Here is a 26,956-nt window from a genome sequence, read left to right as displayed (position 1 = left end):
GGAAAAGGACAGTCTCTTCAGGAAATGGTGTCGAAAAGGGTCACACACCAAAGAGTGACACTGGACCACCATCCTATACCATACACAAAAACTAACTCAGAATGGATTGGAGACTGGAAAGAAAGACTTAAACCAGAAAAATCCTAGAAGGAAACATGGATGGTGAACTTCTTTAAATATATTTTTTTTAATGTTTATTTATTTTTGAGAGAGACAGAGACAGAATGCGAGTGGGTTAGGGGCAGAGAGAGAGGGAGGCACAGAATCCAAAGCAGGCTCCAAGCTCTGAGCTATCAGCACAGATCCCGACACGGGGCTCGAACTCACGGACCGTGAGATCATGACCTGAGCCAAAGTCGGACACTCAACCGACTGAGCCACCCAGGCGCCCTGATGGTGAACTTCTTGACATCAGTCATGGCAGTGATTTTTGAGGTCTGATACCAAAAACAACGGCAATAGAAGCAAAAATAAATAGGTGGGCTACATCAAACTAAAAAGCGTCTTGCGCAGCAAATGGAACCACCAAAAAATAAAAAGGCAACCTACGGAATGGAAGCAAATATTTGTAAATCTTATATCTGATACGGGGTTAAGAGCCAAAATATATAAAGAACTCTATAATTCGATGGCAAAAAAACAAACAATTCAATTTAAAGAGAGTTAGAACTTGGGCGCCTGGGTGGCGCACTCAGTTAAGCATCCGACTCTTGACTTCGGCTCAGGTCATGAGCCCAGGGTCGTGGGATCAAGCCCCGCATCGGGCTCTGTGTTGAGCCTGGAGCCTGCTTAAGATTCTCTCTCTCTCTCTCTCTCTCTCTCTCTCCTTCTGCCCCCCTCCCCCACCTGTGCTCTCTCTCTCTCTCAAATGAAAAAAAAAGAATGGGTAGATATAAACAGACATTATCCCAAAGGAGACATCCAGATGGCCAACAGACACACGAAGGATGCTCAGCATCACTCATCATCAGGGAAACACAAATCAAAACCACAAGAAGATGTCACCTCGCCCTTGTTAAAATGGCTATTGTCAAAAAGACAAGAAGTAACGAGTGTCGATGAGCAAGTGGAGCAAAGGTAACCCTCATGCATTATTCATGGGAATGTAAATTAATGCAAAATACTGTGGAAAACAACGTGGAGGTTCCTCAAAAAATTAAAAATCAAACTACCGTATGTTCCTACAATTCTACTTCTGGATATGTATCCAAGCGAAAACCACCAACTCAGAAAGGTATATGCACCCCCATGTTGGCTACAGCATTATTTATTCTGGCCAAGAAGTAGGAACAACCCAAATGTCAATCCACAAATCAATGGTTAAAGAGTGTGTCTGTGTGAGTAAGGTGGGGGGGAGGGGTACGCTCATACACACTGGAATATTCCTCAGCCGTAAAAAGTGTGAGATCTTGCCACGTGTGACAACAGGGATGAACCTTGAGGACACCCTCTACCATGAAATACATCAGGCAGGGAAAGGCAAACACCAGATGATCTCGGTTGTGTGTGGAGTCGAAAAAGAAAACAAAAAACTGAGCTCCTAGCTCCGAGGAACAGATCGGTGGTGGCCAGAGTGGGGGATGGGAGGGCGGGCAGGAGGGGGGCGGAAAAGGTGAAAGGGGGTCAAATGAAGCAAACTTCCAGCTATAAAATAAGTGTGTCCTGGGCATTAACGTACCACATGGTGACTACAGTTGATAATGCTGGACTGTAGCTTTGAAAGTTACTAAGAGAGTCAATGTTAAAAGTTCCCATTCCAAGGAAATAAATGTGTTATCTATGTACGGTGTAGGTGCCAAATAGACCGAGGGGAATGATCACCCTGCAGTATATACAAATACTGAATCATTAGGTTATACATCTGAAGCTAATATGATGTTATAGGATATCAACGACACCTGAAAAAAAAAATAATAATCAAACAACCCAACTTTTTAAAAAGTGGCCAAAAAATTTGAATAGACACGTCGCCAGGGACGGATAGGATGCAAATTAGCACAGGAAAAGATGCTCTGATTCACAGCCATTACAGAAATGTGAATAAAATTCACAATGGAATCACGCTACATGCTTATTAGTATGGCTAAAGCTAAAAAGACAGAGACGATACGCAAATGTGTTATCTGTAATAGCCTGGAACCAGAAACTACACAAATATCTGTCAGTAGGTGAAGTATCTATCAATGAATAAATGGGGGCATAGCCATACAGAATATATGACAATAACAATAAATGCATTACAGGTAAGTATAGGAAGGTAAATGAATCAGAGAATAATTACAAAAAGTCAAAGAAACCGGGCAAAAAGTAGCATATATTTTGGGAACTCTGTATGAAATTCTATACGAACACAAACTTGTGGCAGAAAATAGATCACTTATGGTCAGTTGATGAGGTTGACAAGAAAAGTTTATAAAGGAGTAAGAAAAATCTTTGGGTGGAGATGGTTATATGTTCCTTATCTAGATTGTGAAGGTGGGGTCATGGGTGTATACATATATATCTCAGTACTTATCAAATTATACACTTCAAAATAGCTTATTTCATATAGATTACACGTTCATAAAGTTGTTTATAAAGAAGAATATTCTTTTTTTTAATGTTTATTTATTTTTGAGAGAGAGACAGAGCATGAGTGGGGGAGGAACAGAGAGAGAAGGAGACCCAGAATCCAAAGCAGGCTCCAGGCTCTGAGCTGTCAGCACAGAGCCAGACATGGGGCTTGAACCCACGAACTGTGAGATCATGACCTGAGCCGAGGTCTGACATTTAACCGACTGAGTCATCCAGACGCCCCTAAAGAAAAATATTCTTACAAAAAAGAGAACGTAAAAATATTAGCGAATGAGCATTACTACCTTTACTGAGTTAGAATTCTCAAAGCCACTTTGTTAAATGGTACTTTTTCAGCGAAATGTTGTAAAGTGTCCTCTTTGGTGTGGAAAAAAAAAATCAACTCCTAAGACACGTTTCAAGGAATCAGATAACACACTCCACTTATTCCTTCTGTCACATCCTGCTTCACCATTAAACACACATCTACCCAATAAAAGTATAGAAAAGACCGACTACAGTCCAAAAATGCCCTGAAGAACGCCCAGCCTCTTCCCCATCAGCCCACCCCAGTGCACCGATGGAAAAGCTGTTCTGGAAAGTGTATCCCCCACTCAGAAAAACAAACCAGCGTGCTGAGGACAAAGCTTGTAGAATTCTAGCAATCAAATGAAAACAAGAAGCTCATTGGAATTAAGCCTATTGAGAAAGACCGATACAGCATCCAGGAACCTCTCCTCTCTGCAGGCAAGTGGTGGGGTTAAAGCATGTAATTTAACTTCACTAACAAACCCTCAAAAAGGATTTCTGAAAACAGAACAGAATTGATCCTTCCTGTCAGGGCAGAAAGGCCCCTTCCACGTGCTTGAAGGCGCTGAAACATTAGTGAAAGTGATCGGGGTATGCCGCCCCCAAAATATGCCACTTTAGCATCAAGGTTTGTCGTTTGTTTTGTTTTGTTTTGTTTTGTTTTGTTTTTTTGAGCTAAAGGCAACTGGAAATCAACAGGTGCAGCAAGAACTCTCCCCTCCCCCCCCCCCCTTTTTCGGCTAAAATCAGAGCTTCAATATCCCTTATGAAGGTGCACCTGCTCCCAGACAAGCCATCACCAGAGACAGTCAGCACTGAGATGAGTTCACATAAGCCAACCTTCCCAAAATAGCTCTTGCCTCCCACCATTTCTCTCATAGATTTCCTAGTCACCTTCCTACGACTTGTCTCTCCAAGCCCGAACCCCCTTTCCTTTGTTAAAAATGGAATGTAAGTTCCCCAGCCACCACTGTCTCACTGATTCTTTGATTTTTCACTTCCTTTCTGTGGACTCTCATCCATAATAAAATATCAATAAAAATTTTATGTCTTTTCTCCCGTTAATCTGTATTCTCTTAGTTTAATTTGCACACCCCCGGGGACCAAGTCAAAGAGGGTAGAGGAAACGATTTTCCTCTCTACTAGAGAGAAAGGAGGAAACGTGCTTTAGTGGTGAGATAAGAATAAACTTGGGAGGTGATCCAATCATTACCTGAGTCACATCAGTCTTATGTCCTTAGCACCCCTCCCTTGGTGTCCTTGTCAGGACACCTGGGAGAGCTGCAGCATCCAGGAACATAATGTGCTGTCTGCAATGCGAGTCCCATATACAGACGTTGTTTTAGAAACGACTTCCCTACTTCCCCTAAAACACGTTCGAGGTAAAGCCATTAAATTCATGTTCTAAGCATGACAGCAGCTCAGCCCACATGGCAGAACCTTGAGAAAGTGCAACACGCCCAGGGACTCCAGGTGTGATATCAATATCCGCCCCAGGATTGTGTCAAAAAGCAGAAAACGCTGCTCTCCCTCGTACTGGCCAAGCAGGAGCAAAACACGTCTTTTGGTGCTTCATTCTTCCCAGTGATGTGCTTCCCTGGGAGCCTGCAAGATTTCACCAATACCGTGCTTTCTAAGAGCAATTTCTGCTTTCACTCAAATTTATACCCAACAAAATCTATCTTAAAAAAATTTTTTTCATATTTATTTATTTTTGAGAGACACAGAGAGACAGAGTGTGAGCAGGGGAGGGGCAGAGAGAGAGGGCAACGCAGAATCCGAAGCAGGCTCCAGGCTCTGAGCTGTCAGCACAGAGCCCGACACGGGGCTCAAACTCACGGACCACAAGATCGTGACCTGAGACGAGGTAGGACACTTAACCGACTGAGCCATCCAGGCGCCCCAAAACGATTCTTGCCGGACAGCAATACAGACAAACTTTGTCCAGCACAACTGATTCCTGTCTGAAAGGGAAGAGAATCCCCCAAGTAGAGAATTTGAGCTGGTGTTTCCTATGGAACGTTGGCTGGTTTTTTACCGAAAGTTAGTAATCTTGTGTAAGAATTCTCTTTTCCAGCCACTGTAGAGGCTCCTGCTCCCTCCAGTTCTCACCAGTGTTACCGTCATGCTGGGTCTTTGATTAATGAGCTAATAAAGCCTATGACATGTACTCATGTTACACTGGCTTGAGAGTCCTGGGTTTAAGTTTCAAAAATTGCACTTTAACAAAGAGCAACTGTGAGTCGTGATGCCTGCACCAGTCGGTAAGCTAAGGGCGCGTGGGGAACGGTCACCTGTTCAGATACGTACACACAGGAAGACTGGCCCCTTTCAAAAAGTATCTCAGCAATCTTTCCCTGCTTTTATTCTGGTTCATAAGAGCTAAGATTTCACAATATCTGGTAAATATGTTAAGTTCTGGGGCTCCTGGGTGGCTCAGTCAGTTGAGGATCCCACTCTTGATTTCGGCTCAGGTTATGATCCCAGGGTCGTAGGATGAAGCCCCGTGTCGGGCTCTGTGCTAAGCATGAGGCCTGCTTAGGATTCTCTCCCTCTCTTCCTTTGCCCCTCTCCCTTACTCACTCTCTCTCTCTCTCTCATAAAAAATTAAAAATAAATAAATATGTTGTTTCCCTGTTAAAAACCCACCAGCTCCTATTTGTTCTATGCCATCGTAGTTTTGGACCATGTCCTTTCTCCTACTTAATGCCCAGCACTCTGTGTGTGGGTCTGATAAGAGGCTCTCAAGCTGAGATGGGTTCTAGAAAGTTAGAACCTACAGTTCCATACTTCCTGAACACTGGGACAGCCTCATGACACCCCATCCCTGCCCTGGCTGTTCCCACTGTCTGCCGGAGAGAGAACCACTCTCCCTTCCCTCTGGTCCTCCCACTTTCCCGGGGAGGCTGGAAGGGAAAGGTTTTTCTTCTTCCCTCCCCGTAGCTGCCCCCCCCCCCCACCGAGTCTAACCATCCCTGTTTAAAGGGGCTATTTGGGGGCGCCTGGGTGACTCAGCCAGTTGAGTGTCTGACTCTTGATTTCAGCTCAGGTCATAATCCCAGGGTTGTGGTTTTGAGCTCCGTGTCAGGCTCTGTGCTGAGAGTATGGAGCCTGCTTGGGATTCCCTCTCTCCCTCTCTCCCTCTGCCCTTCCAGTGCTCTCTCTCTCTCTAAAATTTAAAAAAAAAATTTTTTTTTTTAAATTTTTTTTTTCAACGTTTATTTATTTTTGGGACAGAGAGAGACAGAGCATGAACGGGGGAGGAGCAGAGAGAGAGGGAGACACAGAATCGGAAACAGGCTCCAGGCTCCGAGCCATCAGCCCAGAGCCTGACGCGGGGCTCGAACTCACGGACCGCGAGATCGTGACCTGGCTGAAGTCGGACGCTTAACCGACTGCGCCACCCAGGCGCCCCGAAAAAAAAAATTTTTTTTAATGAAAAAAAATAAAGAGGCTATTTCCCATACATTCAGTTTCATTGCAATTACTCCGGTGGATACTGACACCATCCCACTTTCAAAAAGAACTAATCAAATATCTTACCTGCTGGATGGGGATCCATCCTGCTGCTAGGAAAGCTGAGACAAGAGTGATTTTGTAAACGTCCCGGTGAAGTTTATACCTGTAAACAATTTTCTGTCCCTGCACTGCTCGGTCCTTGTCGATCTGTGAAACTGAGTTTTAAATTAACAAAGATTCCTGGTTATTCGAGTCAAAGGATGTATCCTACTTAGTGCTGTGTACCAGAACACGTGCTGAACTTGGTCTGGAGATGAACAAGGCATCCCAGCAGCACTCAAGAAGGCCCCCGTCCAACGGGGTTCACAGACATACACGCAGAACACAGAGGGTCTGGCTCATAAGTATTAGAGAGGTACAGACCAGGTGAAAACAGGGCATGATCGGGGAGAAGCACTTCCAAAGCTTTCAAGGGCGTGAAATTTTAACTGGGCTTCCCGCAATTGATTAAAATAGGGCAAGTCAGGGGCGCTTGGGTGGCTCAGTCGGTTAAGCGGCTGGCTTCAGCTCAGGTCACAAACTCAGGTCATGGGTTTGAGCTCTGGGTCAGGCTCTGTGCTGACAGCTCAGAGCCTGGAACCTGCTTCGGATTCTGTGTCTCCCTCTCTCTGCCCCTCCCCTGCTCATGCTCTGTTCTCTCTCTCTCTCAAAAATAAACATTAACAATTTTTTTTCTTAATTAGGGCAAGTCAAAATCAGCATGGGAAGAAAGGATACCCAGGTGAGGAAGCAACCTGTTCAAGAAGGAACAGCCTGTTTCTTTTCCATGCCCCTAAAAATGTCACCGTCACTGGCAGTCATTACTTAGATATGATATTACTCGAAAGACTTATTTTTACCAAAAAAAAATTTTTTTTAAGGTAGACTGAGGCTCTATTTAAATTAGATTCTCTCAAGCACGGTATCACCTTTTGATTTTGATTACAAGGAGCATTTTCAAATGGAGGCTTGTTTATAAAGACACACAATAAAAACAATGATTTCTCTGATTTCCAAGCAACCTTCTCTCTCCTCCCCCCAAGCCCATCACCATCTGAGAAATGTCACCCACGGGCCACGAGAGCCAGAACAGGAGGCCTAGCCGTGCGCCCCCGAGAAGGCACCCAGGGGAAGCAGCAGATCTCCTACCTCTCAAAGACACGCGTGGAACATTCGGCATTCTCTCGCACCTTCTCAAATTGCGTCCCAAATCCCGAATCGCCCATAATAATGAAAATTTCAGAGGTCACCCAGAACCAGATCGAAAGCCAAAAGCCGAAAGAAATAGCTTGCAGTCCCAGTCTGACCAGGGACTGTAACCTTGGCCTTTGGTGGGTGGGATGAGAATGTTTGGGCAGGTGCAGATCGGGAGCTCTGGCGGAGAGGCTGTGGACATAACACGGGGCGCCATCAGAGAAAACCGGGTTCCAGCCCTACCTGGGAAGCTATAGGTGAGGTGGGTGACCAGAGGAGGTCACCGAGAAAGGGGCGCGTCAAGAGAAAACAGGAGAGCGCTTGGGAGGCAGGGCGCATGCACAAGGTATTTCGCTGTTTCCAGAAGGGCAGCGGACAGAAAGGCTGTTGAGAAGGGCAGCTGGGGAAGGCCGGTGGGAGAATACGGGACCGGCAAGACCCTGGGAGACTGGCTCTCCACGGGCACCACGGCCAGAGCATATGTGAACGTTGAACTCTGACCCCAAACCTGCAGTCACCGCCAGGAGGCCAGCCCTTTGTCTCTAATAACTGGCCCAGCAAGGGAGCCGGACTTGTAACTCTGTATACACCGCGGGAAGCCAAACAATAACTTCTGAAACGATGAGGCCAAAATGGCCAGGAGTTAACTGATAACTGCCAGCTTTCCTAGCTCGGGTCCTACTTTCCAGCCTAGGACCAGCCATAGACAGCCAAATGCTCTCCCCGACCCCCCATCCCCAGGATGCGCCCCTGCCGGTTAGCCGCCTCCAGCTTCCCCCAGCCCACTGCTTCTGCCCAGGGCACACCCGAACCTTCCTTTTCGTCCCACTAGAAAGTTTTCCCCCTCCGCCCTTCTGCCTCTGAGTCTGTGCCAGAGGCAAGCGATGGTGGCTGACTCCCTTGATTTCGCGAGCTCAGGATCGACAGCTTCTCCTCGTTTTGGTGGTGTTCGTTTGCATCCACAGCACGATGGGCAGATGTTTCTAGAAGGCAAGAGTGTTTAACCGGGTGCATCACTAGGGGTGGGCTGAGGGAGAAATGTGCTTGGCAGAGGAGGGCCATCGGTGACCGTGTCACTTCCCAGGAGTGCTGGGACACAAGCCAGATTTGAATAAGGTGAAGAATTAAGAGGGGGTGAAAAAGGGGTGCCCGGGAGGCTCGGTCGGTTGAGCGGCTGACTCTTGGTTTCTGCTCAGGTCACGCTCTCAACGGCGTGTGGGTTCGAGCCCTGCATCGGGCTCTGCGCTGACAGTGCGGAGCCTGCTCGGGATTCTCTCTCTCCCTCTCGCTCCGTCCCTCCCCCACTCGCGCTGTCTCTGTCTCTCTCAAAATAAATAAATAGAAAAAAAAGCAACCCAAGGGCGTGAGGAAGTTGCCCCAGCAAACACGGGCGATTATTTCGTAAAAATTCTACTGAGACAGAGGAAGAGAATTTGGACAGGAAAGGAGTGGAAATATACGGTTTTATGACGGACTTTTTAAAACGATCCTGGAACATGTCTGTTGTGCTGGGAAGAACCCAGTTTACAGAGGAGCCTCAGTGACGCCAGAAAGAGTGCAACTGATTGGAGACAGGAAGTCAAGAGGGCAGGAGACTGAGAGCAGGGGTGCCAGGCAAGGCCTGTCTTCAACAGGAGGAGGGGACTTTATCCCCTGAAGGGACGGAAGAGGCATGCAGTTGGCAGGAAGTAGGTGGCTCGGGGAGGGAAGAGAGAATCCTTCCAAAGGTGTCTACTTTCTTCATTAGGTAGGAAGTAAAGCCACCACCAGCTGAGGGGAAGGGAGGGTCGTCGGGGGGGGGGGGGGGGGTGGGGAACCTGTCCCATCACTGAGCAAGCAGCCTGCGGGGAAGTGTCACATGTCTGCGTCTCGTGAGGGACCAAAATCTCAAAGTGAGTCTGGCGAGTCCGGTGACTAGGTGTGCTCCTGCTGTTGTGTTCACAGGAAGGCTTCCGCTGGTGTTGGGTGGGGTTCGGTCTAGAAGGATCTGCACCGTGGAGGGTCTGTGCGTGGCGCCTGTCACAGGCTGGAGTCTGACCCGAACGAGGAGGAAACTCAAGGCAAGAATTGGCAGAAACCAGCCGCGAAGGGCTGCCTCTGGCTTCCCAGTGACCTAGGAAAACGTGGGGTGGGCTGCTGAATTGAGCTGGAGGGACAGAAAGTCTGGACTGTTGTTGAATAAGGAGGCGTCGGTGGTCACAGCTCCAAGGGGAGGACACACGGGAAGCTGGCGGAGGTGAGCAAATCCGAGGATGGGGAAGTGCACAGCCACAACCACCTGCGAGCGTAGAACACCACCAGCTGTGTAGCACGTGTCGGCTGGCCTCAGCTTCCCAAACTCGGGGGTGCGGGAAATGTTACGGCATCTTGCGTGTTTTTATTTTCGGTAAATCCGCTCAGGTGACATTCCAGGCTCGGGCAGCAGGCAGATGAAACCCTCATCGTTCTCGTCCCTCCTGGATCCAGGGTCACACCAAGTCTCCAGCGGCCCCTGTGCGGGGTCCCGGCAAGTCCCGTCCACACGCAGCCCCCGCAGGTGCCTCAAAAGGCCACCCGCCTTTTGAGACCTTGTCACCTTCTTGGGCACTGCCGTCTCCTGCCCCTCTTTCTCTCTTGCCCTCAAACAAACCAGAATCGCTCTTGGAGACTGGTGTCAGGCTTCTCGTCTTGGAGGAAGCCCGATGGAGAGCCACAGGCAAGGAATTACGGAGCTGGGTGGCGAGAATAAAATGAGAGAGGAGGGGGAACGATGTGGGCGGAAGAAGCAAGATTTAATGTTTCCATAAATTATTCTGGGAGAATTCCAAAATTATTCTCGGTGTTTGTGATGGTATCTGCCATATTCTGAGTATAGTAAGCATATTCCAAAATGTAAATTGACATCTGTTGAAATAAGCGAGTAAGTGCGTCTCAAGTCTCATTATGACTTTTCAGATGCCTGTACAAAAATCTGAGCACACAATGGCGACATAATCAAATATTACTATTTATTTTATTTATTCATTATTTTGGGTTCAAAAGTCGTTAGAGGGTAATTGTCTTTCCTACCGACAAATTAACAGAAGAAAACAAAAAGGAAAATGTGATTCACTTTAAGCTTGCATTTCGCTTTAGGATTTAGAGGTAATTACAACGTATCCATTCAATCAAAGGGAGCCCCCCACCAAGGGCGGGGCAGGGGGGGCAGTGGGTAAGGGAACAGGCAGCAGCATGGTAATTACAAAAACAAAAGCTATTCTCGTGGTGGTGTTTTTATTGGACCGAATAAAAATCCACGAAACCTAGAAACTGAAAGGCAATTTCATTCACAGGAGGTGTCCGACTCCCCCTGTCCCCATCTTCATAGATTCCTGGGGTTAAAAATCCTTCTTTCCCGTCCTTTATACAGAATTAGGCTAAAACTGTGAATAGAAAGCCTGCTGTCAGTACTCGATTGTGGATTGCACCTCTAAAAGGGGTTCCTTTGCGACTCCGTCTGAGCGCTGCCCTGTCCCCCAGCAGTGGTTTGGGGGGATTCTGGCAACTGCCAGGAGCTCCGGGAGATCCTGCCCACCGCACGTCCCGGGACCAGATTCGTGACAGGTGAACAGATTATAACTACAGGGGTTTAAGCTGTGCCCCCGCTATCCTGGAAAATAAAATCAAACATTGTAAAAATGCATATGGCGCCAACATTGGAGAGAGGCTTTGCAGAGGAGGTCAAGGGCGCTACCAGGGCCCTTGGGAGGAGTCTGGGAGAGCCAGTCTGAGCCCTACAGACTCCCGGTCCCATTCTGCCTGTGCTGCTCACAATCGCCAAGTGAAACTCTTGGAAACTTAGCTTCCTTTTTATTGGAAGAATTTTAAGCACGGAGAACAATCTAGATTTTCCCTTGATTGAACACATACTTTGTGTTCACCTCTAATCCCACTGATCATTGGTTCATGTGTTGGCCTGATTTTGTTAACTTGATTTTATTTATTTGAATAGATTTGTTAACAAATTATATTTCAATGAGTGTTAAAATATTCACATAGGGGCACCTGGGCGGCTCAGTTGGTTGAGCGTTCGACTCTCGGTTTTGGCTCAGGTCATGATCTAGTGGTTCACGGGATCGAGCTCCCCATCGGGCTCTGTGCTGACGGCTCAGAGCTTGGTTGGGGTTCTCTCTCTCCTCTTTCTCTGCCCCTCCCTCTACATGCTCACTCTCTGTCTCTTTCTCTCTCTCTCTCTCAAAATAAATATTTAAAATTTTTAATATTCATATAAAAATAATAAAGGTAACAAATACTTGTGATGCTACCCAGAACCCCAAAAGCAAAATAGCTGTCAATGTATTTTTCCCTCATAATGCCCCCCTTTTATCAATAGAGACACCGTCTAAATAACTTATTGTTGGTTCGTAACTCTCCTGGGAGCTGGTGAATCTGAGCCTGACTCCTGTACAGAGAGGGCAGGGAGAAACCAAAGAAAGAGGCAAGTTACTCTAGTTGGAAGGTGGCAGCTTTAAAAAGCAAAGGGAACTTACATACAAGGCGTGTCTTGGGCAGAAGTGGGATGAATGGGGGCACCTGGGTGGCTCACTTGGTTAAGCGTCCGACTTCAGCTCAGGTCATGATCTCATGGTTCGTGGGTTCGAGCCCTGTGGCTGACAGCTTAGAGCCTGGAGCCTCCTTTGGATTCTGTGTCTCCCTCTCCCTCTGCCTCTCTCTCTCTCTCAAAAATAAATAAACATTAAAAAAAAGAAGTGGATGAATGGATCCCCAAATCTTAAACATTTACAAAGGGACCCTCACTGGGATCAGTCACATATACCATGCAGGTGTTCTCAACACCACATCACTGTCTCAAGGCCATGTCCTTGGAGCCTCTGGGAGTGGGAAAGGCAAGCAGAACCCACATTCCAAGGGCGGAGAGGGGTGAGGAGCCTCCGACTGCCAGGGTCCAGCTCACAGGTCAGGCAGCAGGCGTGACTTTTCGATGACGATGTTTCCCAACGCTTATTCTTTGACTGTGTTTGCTCTTGAACTCTCTAAAAAGGATATTACAATGAATGTTGTCTGACTTTTTTTCACTCAGCAATATTTTATTATGTTCTCTCTGCATCGTCCTGCAGAACTGTAGCACATTTATTTTCACAGGTGTGTCAATATCCATCGTGAGGATATCTACAATCTGATGATCCATGTGCATTCAGGCATTCGGGTGATGTCACTCTTTTTCTTATCGCAAACCTTCCTTTATATCTCTTCGTTTTTCTTGCATACCTAGGAATCGTTAGCGTCAAAGGTGTAATAAAGAGTCTGGCCCCGTTTTTTGACGTTTGAGGCTTTCACGTCTCACTCGTGCATCTTCCCCTCTGTGCCCCTATCTGGACAAGTCGATAAGACATGCCAGTTCCTCTCCTTTGGTGCGGGTGAGAGATCTGGGCCACGAGCTAGGATCTCCATCTGAACCCCAGCCCCGAGCCCTAACCATCGTAAAACCTCCAAGCCGGTTTTGGACCAGCTTGGGAAGTCTTCCTTGTTTTCCCCCGAAAGTCTCACATAGAAATATAAACCTTTTCATACCCTCTTGGGGGTGGTGGTGGTGGTGGTGTGTGTGTGTGTGTGTCATCATTTTTGACAACAGAACCAAACTTTGGGTGGAAATCAATCCCGTTTCTGCAGATGACTGAACACAGTCCACGCTGCAACAGAATACTTAGACAGCGGTCACCGCCGCTTGGGGGCTTTACCCTCTTGTCCGGCTATGCTGAGCTGCTCGGTTGCCTCCCGGCGAGCGTGCTTTTTGCCCAGAGCCGCTGCTCGCTGGCAACGTATCCCTTAGGGCAGTACTGGTTGGTCCTGCCTTTGCTGAGTCCTCCCGAGCCTCTGTTACAGATTTAACTGAAAGAAGTCAGAGCTTTCAACAGACACTTAGGGACAGGAGTCACGGTCCTGAGCCCGGACTGGAGGTGGCAATTGGAACACTCCCAGAAGCCAGCGGCTTCACTAGGTCCTTCCCTTTCCTGCTATTGGCTGTGTCTAATCCTGATCCTCAGGGTTAGAGGAAAAACACTCATGGCACCCCATGTGGTACAGCGTAGGAGTTCATGACACCATTGTCATGGCGTGACACTGATTTGAGGGTCTCTGGAGGAAGAAACTTATAAGAAGCACGGTTTATGTCCCAAAGCATGGAAAGAAAGAAAGAAAGAAAGAAAGAAAGAAAGAAAGAAAGAAGAAGGAAAGAAAGAAAAAAAGAAAGAAAGAAAGAAAGAAAGAAAGAAAAGGAAGGAAGGAAAGAAGGAAGGAAGGAAGGAAGGAAGGAAGGAAGGAAGGAAGGAAGGAAGGAAGGAAAGAAAGGGAGGAAAAAAGGGGAGGGGAGGGGGGAGGAAGGTAGAGAGAAAGGAGGGAGTGGGAAGGGAAAAAAGGAAGGAAGGGGGAGAGGGGGAGAAAAGAGAGAAGGAGAAAAAGAAAGAAACCTGGATGCAGAGGGAAGAAACAAAAGAACTAACACAGAAGTCCACAATTTGGCCCAACTGGAAACCCAAAACATACTGGAAGGATTCACACAGTAAATAGATTAATAAATGCTGATCGGGGCCCTTGGTCGACTCAGTGGGTTAAGCGTCCAACTTCAGCTCAGGGCACGATCTCACGGTTCATGAGTTTGAGCCCTGCGTGGGGCTCTCTGCTGTCAGCACAGGGGAGCCTGCTTCGGATCCTCTGACACACCCCACCCCCCCCCCCCGCCCCTCCTCTGCTCTCACTCTCTCAAAAATAAAAATAAAAAACAGTGAAAACGACAACAAAAAGTTGTACCCTTTGACTGACATCCCCCCCCATTTCCCCCACCCACATCTGCAAACCACCATTCTGCTGTTTCTGTGACTCTGATTTTTTTTAGATTCCACATGAACAGGAAATCATACAGTGTTTGCCTTTCTGCGCTGACTTATTGCACTTAGCATAATGCCCCCAAGGTCTATGCGCATCGTTACAAGAGGCAGGATTTCCTCAGGGTCGTTGTGGTTGGTTGGTTTTTTGTTTTCAATATTGTCTGATCTTTGCTTTTGTTGCTTGCATGTTCATCAGGGTTTTTTTTCCTGCAGAACTTCCTTCCCTACTTTGTCTTTTTATTTCCATATCCGTTTTGCAATCTTATTACCAAGTTATTTGAAAAATTCTACAAAATTTTCTTGAAGTTGCCCCAAACCCACAGATCACTTTAGGAGAACTGACATCATAAAAACATAAGACTTCGTATCTGTGAGCATGGGCTTACCTTCACCGTTAAGTTTTACACATATTTCACTCAATTTTTTACTGTTTTCCACATTCAAGGTGGGTGGCACAGTATTGCTGGACTTCTTCCCAGGTGCTTTCTTTTATTTTAAGTTTATTTTTTATTTATTTTGAGAGAGAGAGAGAGAGAGAGAAAGCACAAGTGGGGGAGGGGCAGAGAGAGAGAGGGAGAGAGATAAGAGATAATGACAACCACCTCGGTGCCCCACACAGGGCTCGAACTCACAAACCACAAGATCGTGACCTAAACTGAAAACGAGAGTCAGACGCTTAACCAGCTGAGCCCCCCAGGTGCCCTCCAGCAGGAGCTAATTTTAGTTGTAAATGGTGGATCACTCAAAACACCATGTGTTCTCATCCTTACTGCTGTATAGAAATGCTATTGATATACATGTATTAATCACATACTCTATTTCTACAAACTCTGTTTTCTCAATCTTGGTATTTTCAACTCTGAAGTACCTATTTTACATGGCTCTTCCAAAACTAAAGTGAAGATGGGGCGCCCAGGGGGCTCAGTGGATTAAGCTCCAACTTCAGCTCACGTCATGATCTCTTAATTCCTGAGTTCAAGCCCCATGCCAGGCCCTGTGCTAACAGCTCAGAGCCCGGAGCCTGCTTCAGATTCCGTGTTTCCCTCTCTCTCTGCTCCTCCCCAGCTCGTGCTCTGTCTCTCTCTCTCTCAAATATAAACAAACATTGAAAAAAAGTTAAAACTAAAGTGAAGAAAACCGGTATAAATTCTGTAGCTTTGTAAGGGTCCTGGATTAAATCTTAGTTTGCATGGCCTTTCCTTCTCTCAGAGACCTGCCCCTCGGTTAATGCCGAATGGGTTTAGGAATCCAGGGCTCTGGAGAGACTCTCAATGAAGTATTCTCTCTTCCAAGGTGAGAAAAATACAGCAGAAAGTGACCCTCATATCCTGTAGGGATATGACCCTCATATCCTGTAGGGTCAGGTGAACTTCAGAAGTCTTTGTGCCTGAGCGATGTACTTTGGACGGCCCCAAACCAGGTGAGCCTCTGCGAGCAGCCAGTCCCAAACCCCACAGTGACTTCAGGGGAACAGCTTTCTCCTGCAGCTCGGCAGCTCGGCCTCACGCACTGTCCCACCCACACTTGCCAACAATGACTGTTTGCACCATGTCCTTATTCCATTATTTCACACTCACGAAACACATAAAGCAACCAAAAAATCAAGAGAGTGCATAAATGAAAAAGCTGTTACTTTGTCATAATAGATTTCTCAGAACCAAAGCAAGATAACAGTAAAAGGAACAGTTTTACTTCAGTGTTAGGTTTCTTACAAAGAAATTCTGGGGGCGCCTGGGTGGCTCAGTTGGTTAAGCGTCTGACTTCAGCGCAGGTCTTGATCTCGCGGTTTGTGGGTTCCAGCCCCGCGTCGGGCTCTGTGCCGACAGCTCGGAGCCTGGAGCGTGCTTTGGATTCTGTGCCTCCCTCTCTCTTTGCCCCTCCCCTGCTCATGCTCTGTCTCTCTGTCTCAAAAATAAATAAAACATTAAAAAATTTTTTTAAAAAAGAAATTCTGCATTACTGGATGTGAGGATAAATTGCATAAAAGTGAGGCATAAGTCAGAGTACAAGGGTGAGATTTTAGGAGTTACACCCTCAAATTTGTCTAATTCATCATATGGATATTGAAGACCAGAATATAGATTTTTTTTCATCATTTTGAAACTATTCTTTCTTCCAAAGCTAAACTTATTGATCATAATGTCAGTATCTTCAGTGTAACAGTCAGTTAACTATAGATTATTAATAAATATGAATTATTTTGTTGATTAAGATCCATGGTTAGGGGCGCCTGGGTGGCGCAGTCGGTTAAGCGTCCGACTTCAGCCAGGTCACGATCTCGCAGTCCGTGAGTTCGAGCCCCGCGTCAGGCTCTGGGCTGACGGCTCAGAGCCTGGAGCCTGTTTCCGATTCTGTGTCTCCCTCTCTCTCTGCCCCTCCCCCGTTCATGCTCTGTCTCTCTCTGTCCCAAAAATAAATAAACGTTGAAAAAAAAAATTAAAAAAAAAAAAAAAAAGATCCATGGTTAACAGGGTGTCTTCCCAAAGAAAGTCCTTCCTCACATGTGAAAATATGAATGGTCACTCCTCTGTAAATATGATATTAGGAATCAGTATTATTGAAATTAATAAAAGTTAATATGGAATTGGTTGGCTTTCAAAGGCTAATGATACTAAAAAATATTTTCAAACTACGGAGATAGTTTTAATTAAACAAACAGAAAAACACTGCTTTACCTCATGTAGAAACAATTCAAAGAAAAGCTGTTTTTCCGAAGGTTATTTATTCATAAGAGTGAGAGAGTGAGAGAGAGAGAGAGAGAGAGAGAGAGACTGCGCGAGCACATGCGTGCATGAATGGGGGAGAGGCAGAGAGACAGGGAGAGAGAGAAGCCCAAGCAGACTCCACACCCAACGGGGGGCTCGATCTCACAACACTGAGATCATGACTTGAGCCGAAATCCATAGACGCTTAACTGACTGAGCCACTCAGGCTCCCCCAAAGAACAGCTTGTTATATTACATTCAAAACTTTAATTATAAATACCAGTTTGGTATCTATTTCTACAATTATCATATAATATATATGCATGTATTTTTTTTATTTTTCAGAAATAGAGTGACACTCTAGAATTTCAAGAATCCAATGAAGTTCCATCAATCTAAGATTGTACCATTTTGGGCAATGAACACATTTGCCAACGTGCAAGGCAGTAAGACACTTTTCGTAGCTCTTATCACCAGTTTCCTTCTCCAAAAAAAAACAAGTCTTTAGCTTATTGTCTATTTTTCTACGTAGAAAATATATATACAAGAAATAGCATGTATATATATATATATACATATATATATGCACATACATATATATATACATATATATATGCACATACATATATATATACCTGATGAACCAGTATTAACACATTATTGTTGCCATGGTTGACAGTAGGGTTCATTCTTTGTGTTGTGTATTCTACAGGCTTGACACACGTCCACCATGACAGACACAGGATACTTCCATTGCCTTCCAGCCCCTATGCCTCACCCCTGCAACCACTGATTCTTCCACCAGCTTTTCCCAGAATGCCCTAGAGTTGAAATCATTCGGTACGGGGCCTCTTCAGATTGTTTCTCATACTTTGTGATATGCTTTTAAGTTTCCTCCTCCGTGTGTTTTTGTGACCTACCAGCTCACGTCTTTAGTCTGCTGACTCACATTCCATCGCCTGGATGTGTATGTGTCCACTTACCCATGGAGGACGTCGCTACTGCTTCCGAGTTTGACAAGTATAAAACAAAGCTGTTATAAGCATTCACGTGCAGGTTTTGTGCAACAGAAGCCTTCCACACCTTTGGGTACAATTGGTGGATGATATGGTAAGCGTATGTGGATTTTGTAAGAAATTGCCAAACTGTCTTCCCTAGAGGTGGCGCCATTTTGCATTCCCACCAGCCGTAAGTGAGCGTTCTTGCTCCGCAAGAACGTGTGGTATTATCAGGGTTCTGGATTTTACATAATTCTGTTAGGCGTGTGGTGACATCTCACCGCTGATTTAATTTACAATCCCCTAGTGACATACGATGTTAAGCATCTTGTCATAAGCTTATTTGTCATCTGTGTATCTTCTCTAGTGAGGTGTCTCTTCAGATTTTTTTTTCGCCCAGTTTTAATTGGTTGTTGAGGGTTAAAGATTGTTTGTATATTTGGGGGGCACCGGCGTGCCTCAGACGGTTAGGCATCCAAGTCTTGGTTTCCGGCTCAGGTCGTGACCTCATGGTTTGTGAGTTGGAGCCCGCCGTCTGTGCTGACAGTGCGGAGCCTGCTTGGGATTCTCTCTCTCCCTCTCTCTCTCTGTGCCTGTCCTGCTCATGCTCACTCTCTCTCTCTCTCTCTCTCTCTCTCTGCCCCTCCTCTGCTTATGCTCACTCTCTCTCCCTTTGAAAACAAATAAATAAATTTTTTAAAATGTTGTAAAAAAAGATTCTTCCTATATTTTGGATATCAACCCTTTATCGGGCACATGTTTTCGCAAATATTTTTTCCCAGACTATGGCTTGACTTTTCATTCTATTAACAGTGTCTTTCTCAGAGCAGGAGTACTTAATTTTCGTAAAGTTCCATTGCATTTTATATTGAATTCTTGGATCTGTTTTTTAAAATATTTATTTATTTATTTTTGAGAGAGAGAGAGAGAGAGAGAGAGAGCAAGGAGGGGCAGAGAGAAAGAAGAGAGAAGGAATCCTAAGCAGGCTCCACACTGTCAGCGCAGAGCCCCATGCGGGGCTTGATCCCACACACCATGAGATCATGACCTGAGCTGTATCAAGAGTCGGGTGTTTAACTGAGCCCCCCAGGCACCGCCATGAGTCAATATATGTGAAAGGTGTGAAGTTTTTGTCTACATCTCTTTCTTGCATGGCGATATCCATTTGCTCCAGCACCAAAGGTCACACAGGGAAATGGACAGTCTGTCTAGCCCTCTATCTATTAAAGAATTTGAATCAATACTTAGTATCTGACAAACAGAAAACACGAGGGCCAGATGGGTTCATTGGTGAATTTTACCAAACATTTTAGGGGAAAAAATTATGCTTATTTTCTAAAATCTTTTCCAAAAACATAGAACAAAAATGCATACGTCTTAATACATTTTATGAGGTCAGTATCACCCTAGTATCAAAAACACAGAGGGGTGCCTGCGTGGCTCAGTCGGTTAAGCGCTCAACACTTGACTTTGGCTCAGGTCGTGATCCCAGGGTCATGAGATTGAGTCCTGCATCGGGCCCTGTGCTGAGTGTGGAGCCTGCTGAAGATTCTCTCCGTTCCTCTCCCTCTGCCCCTCCCCCACTTGTACCCACATGTGCACTCTCTCTTTCTTTTTTTTTCTTTAATGTTTATTTATTTTTGGGACAGAGAGAGACAGAGCATGAACCAGGGAGGGTCAGAGAGAGAGGGAGACACAGAATCGGAAGTAGGCTCCAGGCTCTGAGCTGTCAGCACAGAGCCCGACGCGGGGTTCGAACTCATGGACCGCGAGATCATGACCTGAGCCGAAGTCGGACGCTTAACCGACTGAGCCACCCAGGTGCCCCTCACTCTCTCTTTTTAAAAAAAATATATATAAAGTCTTACAACACAAGAAAAATTCGGACAGATATCTTTAATGGATATGGACACCAAAATCCTCAATAAACTAGTAGCAAATCATATCCAACAAGATATGAAAAGAATTCTATACCAGGCCCAAGAGGGATTTATTCCAGGTATGCAAGACTGGTTCAATGTTAGAAAGCCAATTAGTGAAATTTGTCATCTCAACAGGCTAAAGTAGAAAAACGATATGATCACATCAGAAGATGCAGAAAGAGAATCTGACAAAACGCATCATTTATTCACGGCGAAAACTTGCAGCAACGTAGAAATAGAGAGAACTATTGAATTTGGTAACGAGCATTTACCAAAAGTCCGCATCAAACATAATCCTTACTGGTAACAAACTAGAGGCCTCCCGCTAAGGTCAGGGACAAGGCAACCACCTCCCCTGTCGCCCCTCCTTTTCAACCTTGTCTGGAAGTCACAGCCAATACAACTAGAAAGAAAAGGGCATAAAACGTAAATAGATTGGAAGGGGAGAAATAAACTGTCTTCGTTCCCAGATGACAAGATCATCTATGCAGAAAATCTTATAGAATCAACAAAAAATTCTGGTAACCCAAAAACACTTACGGCAAGATTGCAGGATATATTTTCACATACAAAAGTTGATTGCTTTCCTATATACCAGCATTGTATACTTGGGCTTTAAATTAAAAACAAGGTATCATTTACATTAGCACCAAAAGAATGAAATAGCTGGGCATAAATCTAACAAACTAGGTACAAGATATACATGATTAAAAGCCACACACCTCTGATAAAGGCACAAAAGGGTATTTAAATACATGGAGAGAGAGTTCATTCTCCTTTTATAGGAAGATCAAAAATTGTTAAGGTGTCATATCTTCCCAACTTGATCTACCGACTCAATGAATCCAAATCAAGACCCCGGCAAGTTATTTTCTGGATATTGACAAACGTATTCCAAAGTTCATAAAAAAACAGAGTAGCCAACATAATATTGAGGGAGAAGAACAAGGCTGGAGGCTTGCCACCACCCATCATCAACACTTACTATAAAATTACAGTCATTAAGGCCATGTGATATTGGCAAAAGAAGAGACAAATAGATCAATGGAACTGAATAGAGAGCCCAGAAATAGAACCATACAAATACAGTCAACTGATCTTTGACAAAGGAGCAAAGGCAATTCTGCCTTTCACAAAAATTAACTCAAAAAGGATCACAGACCTAAATGTAACACACAAAGCTCTTTAACAGAGGAGGAAAATCTAGGTCACCCAGGGCCGGGCAATGACTTCTTTAGACACAATACTAAAAGCACAATTCTCGAATGAAAAAAATTGATAACTTGGATTTCACTAAATTAAAAACTTCCGGGAAACCACAGACTAGTGGGAATGCAAAATGGTACAGCCACTTTGACGTGTGTTGTTTTTTTTTTAATTTTTTTATTTTTGAGACAGAGAGAGACAGAGCATGAACGGGGGAGGGTCAGAGAGAGAGGGAGACCACAGAATCCGGAACAGGTTCCAGGCTCTGAGCTGTCAGCGCAGAGCCCGACGCGGGACTCGAACTCACAGACCGTGAGATCATGACCTGAGCCGAAGCCAGACGCTTAATCGACTGAGCCACCCAGGCGCCCTGAAATGGTACAGCCACTTTGGAAGACAGTTTGTCAGTTTCTCACAAAATTAAACATATTCCAATTATATGATCCACCAATCACACTCCTCTGTATGTACCTTCCGTAGATGAATGGATAAACCAATGTGTTATATTCAGACAACAGAATCCTATTCCACAATAATAAAAAAAAAAAAGAGCTATCAAGTGAGAAAAAAAAAGACAGAGGAACCCTAAAAGCATATTGCTAAGTGTAAGAAGCCTGTCTGAAAAGGCTACATATTATATTCTTCCAGCCATATGGCATTGCAGAAAAAAGCAAAACTATGAAGACAGTAAAAAGATCAGTGGTTTCCAGGGGCTAAGAGCAAGGGAAGGAGGGATGAACAGATAGATTGCAAGAATTTTTAGGACAGTCAAACTATTCTGGGGGCGCCTGGCTGACTCGGTGGGTTAAGCATCCGAGTCTTGGTGGTCAGCTCAGGTCATGATCTCACGGTCCATGGGTTCGAGCCTGAAGTCGGGCTTTTCACTGGCAGCCTAGAGCCTGGTTGGGATTCTCTCTCTCTCCCTCTGCCTTTTCCCTGCTCTCTCTCTCTCTCTCTCTCAATCTCTCTCTCGAAATAAATAAATAAACTTTTTTTTTTAAAAGAAACTACGCTGTATGAGACTGCAATGGTGAATACATGACGTTATACATTTGTCAAAACCCATAGAATGTACAACACAAAGAGCGAACCCTGATGTAAATTTCAATTAACATTGTGTTTCAGTATTGACTCATCAATTGTAACAAACGTACCACTAATACAACACGTTAGTAACAGAGAAAAGGGGACGAGGGTGTTGCAAGGCTGAAGTGAGTATATGGGAACTCTGTCCATTCTGCTCAATATTTCTATAAACCCAAAACTGCTCAAAAAATAAAATTCTTAAATTCAAATAGTAGTGGCAGAGAGTTGGAGATTTATATCAAAGTGCTGATTCATGAAGGTTTCAGAGGCTTGAACAAAGTGAATTAGTGGGGGCTTAGGCTCGGGCCTTGAGATGGTAGGGTGACCACCCAAAGGTACGGGATTCCTTTCTGGGGTGATGAAAATGTCCTGAAATTAACGGGGGGGTTGGTTGCAAACTCTGTGAATGTGCCAGAAACTACCGAATTGTGCACTGTAAGTGGTACACTGGGCAATATGTGAATTATACCTCAATACAGCTGGTAAAATAAATTGAAAGTCCTAGATCTATGTTACAAAGTTCAACGAACAGCATTTAATAGTTTGCCTCTTGCCAGAGTGCACGTTCTAAGGTCTTAACATCTGCCTTCTTACCAGAAAGTCAATAATGTTTAAAAGTATAAAACTCCAGAGTGAACATCAATGTTTTACAGATTTCGGTGAAGGTTTCGAGAATCACAGGTGTAAGAGGCAAGAGCCCTTAAAACATTTTCCTTCCTCTCCTTCCCTTTCCTTCCCCGGACTGTTAGAACCAGATTTTCAAATGTCATTATTGATGATGTGGAAATTGTTTACAATGTTAATTTGGGGTGAAGTTTTGAGCATTTGTTTTTGAAGAGAAACAATTACTGTATCCCCACCCCCCCCCCCCCACACTCGGGCAGAGAGCACATCCTCCTTCAACAGGCTACCAGCTCAGCCCAGGGCCCCCCTTCAAAGAAGGGAGTACAAAAGATAGAGCCAGCACAAACATCCATTATTGCCATCAGCTCAGTAACAGCGGTGGCTTTGTCATCAGAAGCAATGGGAAGAATGAAAAAGGAGATGATCGTTCAGATTACAGGGATTCACAAAATAAGCTTTGTCTTACTGTGGAGGACTTGCCGAGAAGAGAGATTAGATGTTAGAAAGAAGAAACGTGAGAGCAACAGAGAGAGGAAGAAGGTTTGGAAAATGAATTCTCCCAATTACTTTATGCGGTTGTTTAATTTTGGGGTGTGTATCTGACAATTTGCACAGAACTGCATTCTCTTACGTGACTGAAATTGAATGAACGTGATTACTTTAGGCTGAGGCTATCTTATAAAAGATTCTCAGAGCTAAAACTGATAATATGATTACTTGCTGGTTATTTTTAAATATCATGTGGGAATCTAACTTTTTTTCGTATCTATTCCTAGTTTATTATTTTTTAATTTATTTGAATCCAAGTTAGTTAACATATAGTGAAATAATGGTCTCAGGAATGGAACTTAGTGATTCGTCACTTACATACAGCACCTGCTGCTCATCCAGACAATGCCCATCCCCCATGTAGCCCCTCCCCCCTCCCCCCTTCCCTCCAGCAACCCCCAGTTTGTTCTCTGCATTGAAGAGTGTCTTATGGTTTGTCTCCCTCTCTGTTTTTATCTTATTTTTCCTTCCCGTCCCCTGTGTTCATCTGTTGTGTTTGTTAAGTTCCACATAGGACTGAAATCGTATGATATTTGCCTTTCTCTGACTTATTTCGCTTAGCATAATACATTCTAGTTCCATCCATATCACTGCAAATGCAAGATTTCATTCTTTTTGGTGACTGAGTAATACTCCATTTTACACACACACACACACACACACACACACACACATATACATATATCTTCTTTATCCATTCATCAGTCTATGGACATTTGGGCTCTTTCCATAGTTTGGCTATTGTTGATAGCGCTGCTATAAACATTAGGGTACATTGTGTCCCTTCGAACTAGCATTTTTGTATCCTTTTGATAAATACCTAGTAGTGCAATTGCTGGGTCATAGGGTAACTCTATTTTTAATTTTTCTTAATTTTTTAAAACATTTATTCATTTTTGAGAGACAGAGAAACAAAGTGTGAGTGCGGGGGGGGGGGGGGGGGCAGAGAGAGAAGGAGACACAGAATCCGAAGCAGGCTCCAGGCTCCGAGCTGTCAGCACAGAGCCCGACGCGGGGCTCGAACCCACAGACCGCGAGATCATGACCTGAGCTGAAGTCGGACGCTCAACCGACTGAGCCACCCAGGCGCCCCATCTATTTTTAATTTTTTGAGGAACCTCCATACTGTTCTCCAGGGTGGCTGCACCAGTTTGCATTCCCACCAGCAGTGCAAAAGGGTTCCCCTTTCTCCGCATCCTCACCAACGCCTGTTGTTTCCTGAGTTCTTAATTTTAACCTGGGAATCTAACGTAATAGGGATGTTTAGACAGCTGGTATTTCGAGGTGACTCATATGCTTTCTACCATAGTTTCCAGCCCAAGCTCACTCTCATCTCACCAAATGAAGATCGCATGTCAGTGTACTTTTCAGCCTTGTAGGACACCCCCACCCTCGTGTTGGGGATTAAATCTTAGATCCTGGGGGACTGGATCTAAACTTGAGGAGTCCCATATAGATGGTTTGAGGGTATTGGTCAATTACCTGTTTGAATTTAAGAGACTAAAAGAGACAGTGGTAGTAATGTCACAAGGAGAGGACATCCATTTGTGACACCTCTCCCATGTACATTCTGCAGGTGTGACTTCACTGTAACTTTATGACGAGGGCATTTAACCACCTGACAATAAAAACCTGTGCCGTTATAAATTCTAGACATAGTCTCCAAATGTATTACTCCAGAAACATTTGGATAAGCAATTGAATTTCAAAGGCACCTTTCTTAAAGCTTTCTTATTACATATGCATATAGATCAATTATTTACGTTCTGGAAGGGTTGGAGAAATTTCTGCATATAGGCGCCTACTTTATTATTATTATTTTTGTGTGTGTGGACATGTTAGAAGAAACACTGCAGGCTAAAACTGACAGTGCTTGTGCATGGAAAGTCTGAATGGGGCAAAATACAGTGTTTTATATCTTATAATCTATGAAAACTGCAAGGACGTAACTGGAAGGTTACCTCAATGCTAACTCAATGATGTTTGTAGCACATTGACCATTACCTATTAGCATATATTTTAAGAACGCTGACTCACATAGGAAGTATCTCCAGGCAAAAGATGTGTACGTAATGTTTCAGAGAATAGAATGAAAGTATTTTCATAATATATGTATAGATGTAAATGCACTTGTTAGCCAAAATCCATTTCTGAACCTTTATTTTAGTCATCAGACTCAGTAAAAAGATATGTCCATGTAAAGTCAATAAGGCTCAACTCTTAACATGTATGCGTATCTGTGTAGAAGAAATACAGGTGAAATAAACCATATTCAATTATTTAAATTTGTGTTTCATCCCATAAATTGGACTGCACTGCATTATGTAATATTCCGTAAGTACTAAGTTAATACCAAAGATTGGGCAATTTTTTTTTTATCTAGATGATACGACTGGCCAGAAGGAATGACCTGAATTATTACAAACATTGCAAAAAAAGAAAGATTATTTATAAAGCCTTTTTCATCTGAAGCGTAGATCTTATGATCTGGATAGACCTTTATTTAACATGTATATGGTTTCCTGATTTCCTCTGAAAAAACAGATATGAAATTCCTCAAAGGAAAAGAAAAGGGGAAAAAAAAGGAAAGAGCAAAAACAAGAAGCAAATTTATTCAGTTTACGTTAGTCCTCGTTTTCCGAGATCTTACTTAATTTGAAATCAATTTGAAATCTGTCGTAATATGTACCTCTTAATTAGGCAGAAGCAATTAGACAAATAATGTTTCAAGCATAGGTATGCCCAGCCACTCTGGTAATTCTATTTAAAGATGCATTAAGACAATAGGCTGTGATTCCTGAATAGAATTTAATGCAAGGAGTTCTGGCTAACAAAAAGGTCACTTCTCAAAGCCTGTGACTGATATTATACACGTGAATTTAAAACGTGGCATAATATCTTTGGATCTAATTTTGCATCAATGTTTGCAAGCCTAATATTGCAACTGTTAGACCCAGAAACATATAATGGGAGGAAATAAATCTATCTTCAAGTGGAATTTTTAAAAATTTTAGTTACAAAAAAAAAGTACAGGCATGTAGTTTAGAAAGTCAAATGGCGCTAAGAGGTTCACTCTGACAATTATCTTTGACACCAGGTGTGCGACTTTGGAGTCATTTAACCTCGCGGCGTGTCGGTTCCTCATCTGTAAAATGGGGATAATAATGTGTCAATATTATGTCCCTATGAGTATAAAGACGCTGTGAGTATCCAAGGAGCTGGTAGGTAAGAGACTAAGGACTAAAATAAAATAAAATAAAGTGACCTTCTTGATTTCTCTAAATAGGCTCCATCCTTCTTGGAACAGACTTTGAGTTCCTACTCTCAATTAAATGTAGTCTGTTTGGAGGGAAGCATATGATCCATGTTCACATTTAGTTGCAGTTAAAATTTCAAAATTTGGAACGCGTCCGCGTGCTGTCTTTTTCTCATCCTCCTTCAAAGAATGT

At 44.2% G+C, this 26,956-nt stretch overlaps 1 long non-coding RNA gene across 1 annotated transcript in view; it reads right to left on the bottom strand.

Moving 5' to 3' along the window:
- Positions 1 to 26,956, bottom strand: part of LOC147574681 (uncharacterized) — a 34,768-nt gene that overhangs the window by 6,189 nt on the left and 1,623 nt on the right. The window lies entirely within an intron of this gene.

Source organism: Puma concolor, chromosome D4 (assembly GCF_028749965.1).
Source record: "Puma concolor isolate L17-30 chromosome D4, mPumCon1.1.hap2, whole genome shotgun sequence".
Classification (NCBI taxonomy): domain Eukaryota; kingdom Metazoa; phylum Chordata; class Mammalia; order Carnivora; family Felidae; genus Puma; species Puma concolor.
Note: the sequence above shows the minus strand (reverse complement) of the source record. Positions and strands in the feature narration are given on the sequence as shown.